The sequence below is a fragment of the Hylobates moloch genome, unplaced genomic scaffold, assembly GCF_009828535.3.
Source record: "Hylobates moloch isolate HMO894 unplaced genomic scaffold, HMol_V3 SCAFFOLD_4, whole genome shotgun sequence".
NCBI classification, from domain to species: Eukaryota; Metazoa; Chordata; class Mammalia; order Primates; family Hylobatidae; genus Hylobates; species Hylobates moloch.
Window position 1 is genome coordinate 16,666,858 of NW_026652279.1, and position 7,650 is coordinate 16,674,507.

Consider the following 7,650-nt stretch of genomic DNA (forward strand, 5'->3'; position numbering starts at 1 on the left):
ATTATGGCTAAGTGGTTAGAGTTCCTGGTGGGCTTTGGCTGGGGGTCACTGGCAACAGATACCTTTGGACAGTTTTGTGGAGTGATGGCACCCGCAGGGATGATTAACCCTCTTACAATTTTAACCAACAAAATCTTCTAGGTAACATTGAAAAACACTTGAAAGACAATTGAACATTTGCTTTGTCCAGGTATTCCCTATTGTAAGCAGATTTGTTAAGTATAAAGACAGATATATACAATAGTGAAAGCAGTTAAAGATGGTATGTTACCTCCAAGGATGATTAGTTCTGCAGATCACTCTGGGAGAATCCTTTAAACAACTAATTCTTCTGCTGCATTTAAAGTGTGATTGATTATTAGAAATTTGATTTAAGGTGAAACTCTCCATGAAAACATTGAAAGTAGGATGCAGATATAAGGGGAAATATTAGAACCTGTTGGTGTAGACAGTAATTTGATTTACATTTTTTTAGTATCCAGGTACACTCTTCTAAACTTAAATAAGGCCAACTGGGAAAATTGTTATTTGAAGAAAGGATGTTTCTTAAGGGCTCATTTGGAATATGAAAATATTTCTGTTTTTTCAGATGAACATTTTATCATTTGAGGTAGAGAGAAAAATATATTTTCTCTATATTTTTCAAGGAATAAATTGATGCAAAATGTTTTCAGTAATTTAACTTTTAAAGATAAACAGTTTCTATTTTCTTTTCTATCTTGTTCTTTTTCAATGTTATGAGACACTCTTCATAGCAGATATCTTGTATAAAACTGGCTTTATTTCAAAAGCTTGATTATATCCTGTTTTGCAAAGATTTTATTGGAACTATGTATATATTTTTAACACTACTTAAAGTGAATCACTTACATGGAATAGACTCTTTCCAAATTGTTGCTACTGTTTTATACAGAAATTTAGTCACCAGAAGTAGTTACAATGATCTCTTTTCTGCTATTATGCACCATATACAAAGTGAAGTTTCATGGAATCTGTGCATCATTTGATTATCAGTTTCCATTCATTGTAGGAATAAGACACCTTACATATTTTAAGAAGGACTGAGGAGCTAATATAATGTTTTAAATCTGAATCAGAATTTCTGTCTGCCTTTAGTGCCATGCAAATCATCATATGTTTAATTTCAGTGAGTCTTTAAAATTTAAGAATATAAATGGCTACATGAAACTCTATCTTTGTTTAGGTTCAACCGGGTGAATACTGTGCTGTGAGAATGTGACTGAAGGTAGTGTTTATCTGTGGGACATCCAGGGTAGCTAGGATGAAAACAGAATCACTTCATGGAGGTAGCTGGTATGTGGTACAAAAATACATGGCGGGAAGCATAACTTGATTTGCATATGAACTCATTTGTGCACCGAATCTTGCTTGCATTCAGGTTCCCATCTTTTCCAGATAAAGGGGTCCAATTTATTAAAAAGGTTAACCCAACAATATTAGAACATCTGGATGTTATTTTTTCCCATTCACGTATTTCATCTTAAGAAAATGACCATAACTTTAATCTCAGTTCTGAAGAACCTGGATTCTTAAACTGCGGCAAGAGAATGGAATCATCAAATCAACACGTCTTAGGGTTTATAAAAGCTTTTTGGATCCAAAATCCATGCTTTTAATTAAACCTCACTCCACAACCCAAAATATAAAATACATATTGTCAGAATTTACTTTATTGAAGTAGAAGGAAAAGGCATAATGCTTCTCCTGCCCTGATATTGCTCTCATTCTGTCTTCTCTTTCCCTGCTGGATGGTCCTTGAAGCATTCTGTGAAATACGATGGTCTTCAGAAGCATGGATGGAAAACGCCTGAGGATCTTGACCCTCGTTGTATCAGGAAGAGAATTAAATTACTTGGAGAAGTAAGGTTTTGAGACAGATATTGAATTATGAAGATGGATCCAGCATCCAAACACCTTCACTTCTAGCCCAGTTATATTTGATAGCTTGTGTTGCACTGACATATACTTATATGCCTATGCTTATGCTATTAATTAATATGATTATATGATTAATTAATTATGCTTATATGATTAATCACTAGGCCATTTGGAGAAAAAGAAGGTGCATGTCATATAGAATTGAAAAGCACTGGAGAAGAACCAGAGGTTTGAGTAGAAAAAGAATTATGAGGTATAATGTTTTATATCTTGTTTTTATAATCTTCCATGATATTCCTTCTTAATATTTACTTAATTACTATGGTGAACAACAAATAATCATTGGCTGCTTACAACACAGAATCGTCTGGCTGAGGAAGCTCTGATTTGGAACCTCAAGAGCAGGTTATGATCTCAGAAAATAAAATATTTGTTTCATGTCTCGCCATAACTACTACTAACATATTTAATAAAGAAAATAATGAATTGGTCTCTTTTCATGGCCAGCTTCCTTCTTATCCCTCAGGGATCCGGTTAAACTTCATTTCCTCAGAGATGACTCTCAGCAGATTCTGCCTGTCATTTTCTATAATGACACTTGTTTATTTCCCATAAATGAAATAATCCCTATTTATTCTTTTTGTATTTATTCCTTTATTATTAGTCTTTCAGCACATCTAAACTGTAAGCTCTGTCATACCAGGGTTCATGTCTTTTTTGTTCACTGTTGAGCCTCCAGCAACTGGCATAGTTCCTATCATGTAGCAGGTGCTCAATAGATGATTATTGAACTAATAAATGAATATATTTATATAGATAGCTATCTCTTGAATATCCTCATATGAATTGTGTATAAATACTCTTTAAGACGCATATAACATATATTCACATATACGCATTTTGAACTCATATTCAGGTCTGAAAAGTTACAGTTCAACGTGGTCCTAAAATTGTTAGTGATAATTATTGGATGACATCTTGATGTGCATTTGTGGTGCTTATATTCAGTTACTGAGTTCAATGAGCAAACTTCATGAGAAAACATTCAGCCATATGCTGCTTCAGAGTTGCAGTACGTTGGAGATTAGTCACAGCTTTTCTTTCAATGACTTTGAATTTCCAAATGGTTCAGTGGCTTCCATTTTAGGTTTCATTTTTGGCTTTCTCTCCAATTGCTGCAAAATTACATGACAAAATTACAAGGAAAGATTAGACAACATAAATATTTTCTATTCCCTAGGGTACTTATAGCTTTGAAAACAATAATGTAGTCAAATTACTGAATCAGGTTTAATAAGCATCTCAGAGTGTTCTAATCAATCAGTCAATTAATCAATTGACCATCTCTTTATTGACAGCCTCTATAGACAGCGTTGTGATACAGATATATAAATATATACAGAAGCATCTCTTTCAGTATATAATAGAATGTCTATTAGTGATAAAAATGTTACTCTGAAAACCAGTTAATTACTTAAGCCAACAAACATTAATTGTATATATAATCAAGGTAACAAGAAATGAATCATCATTGTTGGGAGATTTAACGGAGGAGTTAAGATTTAATCTTGGCTTTGAGTCATGGTATTTGGAGAGATGATGCCTTTTTCAGGAGCTGGTGGGAGTGAAAAGGAGCATGCACAAAACTTCAGGCAGTGTGGAAGAAAGGGGACTTAGGAGATTTGGTTGAGCCAGTCTCCTGGGAAGTAGAAAGCAATGAAGTGGTGTTTTTAGAGTGAGATGAGTTCATGGAAGGCCTTCAGTGTGGAGCAGTTTCATGCGATGAGTAACAGGGAGGGATTGTTTTCCTTCAAGTAATTCAATGATGTCATGCAAAGTGTAATTTAAAGAAAATTAACCTGGTAGTGATATGCAGAATTAGTTTAAAAAGGAAAAATGGAATTAAATAGAAGGAAATAAAGATACATGTTTAGCATTTCATTTCTCAAGAAATTCTAGCTTTTAGAAACACTTTCTTTAGTCATCCGAAATCTAGTTTCTGACTAGAGCAATATAAAGTATGAGTCACTCACAGCTTAAATATGACAAGTTGTGTACTATATGAATCCCAAATTGTATATGTATAATTTAGAGACATTTTTGCTTATGAAGATATATTCAGTTAAGCATCTCTTACCTACTGTTATATTGAATCAAAACACACATCAACATCTCTGTGACAGCTCCATGGTTGAAATGTTTTCATTAGGTTTATGATAACAAACTAAACCCAGAATAAATTCATAAAGAGTGTGTCTGTAATGATAGGAAATGAAATGAGAAGAAATTCATAATGATATCTCAATCGCATTCAAACTGATCAGTAGATAGTGAGTGGGTGATTACCATTGATCTATTTCGTATGCACATACAGCAGATGTTTTCTTTAAACACCTCCAAAAAATGTGTTTTATGCTGAAACACACAATGAACATAGTCTTAAAAAGACTGAAGACTTGAGATGAATGCCAGGGATAAGAGAAAGTTGGCAGCATCTGGGGCCATGTCAGGAGGAGAATAAGCATTTCCAAAGGTGACAAAAAAAAAAACAGTTTAATTTGCTCTTGGATTTAATTCCAGGATTTAAATGTAGTTTAAAAAAAGCACTGCATTAGATTTAGCTACATGAAGCTAGAATAATTTTATTCCCAGAATTAACCAGTTACTTACTATCTAGTTGAGCCAATCAAAAACCTAGGGTCATCTTTGATGCATTCTTTATTAACGTAATCCTCATCCAATCCATTACCAGTGCTGATTTTACTCACTACATAACACTGTAATCACTCAGCTTCACATCATTCCTACTGTTACCACCTTTCTCCAAAACAGTATCATCTCTTTTCAGAACTTCTGGTATTATGTACCCTGCATTCACACTGGCCTTTATCGAATTTATTCCCTACTTAGCAGTCAGCATCATATTTTATGTACCTTTTCCCAACACCAAATCAAAATATTTCTATGACTTTACAGTCTTAGGAAACAATCCCAAATTGTTAACACTGAATGACTAAAGACAACGTGTGGCCTCATTGCTGCCTATCTTTGCAGGCTCATTGTCCACTGCCCACCTCCAGGTCCTGCCATAGGAGCCATTCTTCTTGTCGCCATCATGCTCCTGTGCACGTGCTCTTTCTTATATTTGGAAGGCCCTCTGCCCTGCTTTTTCCTGCTTAACTATTATTCATTCCTTGAATATCAGCTTCAACTTACTTCCTAAAGGAAGACTTCTTTGAATTTCAAGTTTAAAACATATGATATTGTTGTAGCTGTCTTGGTTCATGTTTCTTTTTTTCAGAGCACTCAACTCTTCTATAATTATGAACTCATCAGCTGGATTTTTATTTTATATTTGTTTCCTGTACTAGATTTTGTGCTCTCTGAAAGCCAAGGTCATGACTCTTTCCTCTTGCCATTTTATCCCCAACGCCTAACACAGCAGCTGGCATATAGTGAGTTTTCACTCTGCTTTCACTCCACATTTATGGCTGGTACTTCCTAAATCCATTACCATACAAACCACTGTTTTTCCATCTGTGAAATGGAGAACAACTAAGTCTCACTTCTATGAGAATATATTCCTTGTGGAAGTATCTATTCAAGCTAAATACAGCATATCCAGTTTGACTAAGAAATTCCCTAAGACTTTCTGACTCAGGAATTCCACTCCTAGGTAAAAATCCAACAGAAGTACATATGTATGTCCCATAGAAGATATGTTTAAGAATGTTCTAGCAAGCATTATCACAATAGATAAATTCAGAAAGCAATCCATATGCATCAATAACACAATGAATAAATAAATCATGATGTATTCATGCAATGAAGTACCACCTACAATGAAAATGGATGAAGTGTTGCTACATTACAACAAAGGAGATGGATGTCACAAACAATGTTGAGGAAGAGAGGCCAGAAACAAAAAAAAATGCATACTGTGTGCTTCCAGTTATGTAAATTTGAAAAGCATGGAGAACTGATTGATGACAGTAGGAGTTAGAATAATGGTTAATTTTAGGGGGCTATGATGAGAGGTGGGTAATTTTACTAACAATAGGTATTGGTAAAATTCTATTCCTGGGTCTATTTTGTGGCTACATGGGGATATTTGCTCTGTTAAAAAAAAAAATGAACTGAACACCCATGAATTTGTCCATTTTTCTGTGTGTCTGTGATATTTAAAGTAAAAAGTGATTGTTTCTGATAAGGTAGGTTATTTAAATTTTGAATCATTTCAATTTGTTATAATGCCTTTATTAGAAAATGATCATTTATATTTTCAATGTATTGACTTCTGTACATTCTACTGACTCTTAGCTAATGAGATATACTTTTCTTGTCCTATAGCTAGACATTGGCTAAATTCTGTAATAATAGCTAACATTAAGTGAGCATTCATTACGTGACAGATACCAGAACAAATGCCTTCCATGCAATATCTCATTTAATCTCCATGACAACCATGTATACAAGGTACTATTATTTTCATCCTCTTGTAAAAATGCAGGTGCTAAAGTAGAGCACTTCAATAATGTGAGGAAGGTAACAGAATTAATAAATGGTGGAGTGAAGATCTGAGCTGAAATTGACAGCTCTAGCCCCCATATCTTAACTGTTATTCTGCCTCTCTGTAAAGATGCCAAATAAACTCTTTAATATTTCTATATTAATTTATATATAAGAATTTAAACGAAAAAGTTTGAATAATGATACTTATTACAGGTTTTCCAATATTGCCTGAGTGATAGGCCTTTACATTACAAGTGCTTACATAATTAGACTACACATGAATTTTAGGGAATTAAGCTAATGTAATTTCTTAGTACAGTCAGTTCAAGTAAATTCAGTCAAAATACAATAGCTAGGGCTTGAAAAGTTCTTTAAGAATATGGGCAAAGCAATAAAATAACCTCACTATTCCTCTCAAAGTGAAAAATGGTATTTATCTAGCTAATACCACTACATTTTATAAACAAAATGAGAAAATAATTTACAGCTATGTATTTGAAGAGTGAGTAAATGTAATTTACCAAATTTCCATATTTGTATAGCCTGTTATAAAATTAATAGCCAAGTTTTCATAGCAAGTACTTTATGTTTACAAAGGTTCTCATATAAATTTTGGTGCACTCCCATCGAATAGCTTTTACAATGAAATGTTTGAAATATATAAAATATATACAATTATTAATCTTCAATACTTTTTACAATGAAAGCAAACTATCTTAAAATTTAAATTATCTTAATATATTCATGTAATCCACAAGTGATTTTGAAATGTCTGAGTACAAGCATAAGAAGACATGGTGCTGATAAAACTTGATGAGTTAGCAATAGCAAAAAAATTTATTACCACTAACATTACAATCAATCATATTTCTTATCCTGGAGAACATCCTAAAATAAACAAAAATAATTTGGTAAGATTTTAACTGTAAAAGTACTTTGTAACTGCTCATATTTAGAAATATATACATTATTTATTAGAAGTTGAAAACTGCTAACAGTTGCAGCACAATGATCACTGCTGATATTAATGCAAAAATAATAGTAGTTGGCTATTGCGCTGAAAGTTTCCTCCCAGTAAATGGAAAAAAGAACAAAAATCACATGAGCTGAAGTAGTTACAGAAAATGCCCTAGAGTTATTGAAGGCAATAACAATTAATGTGGCTTTAAAAAACGAATCTCCCAATTCTGATTTCCTCCAGTTTTCTGTTGATCTAAGACCAGAAGTCCCCTTGGGTTT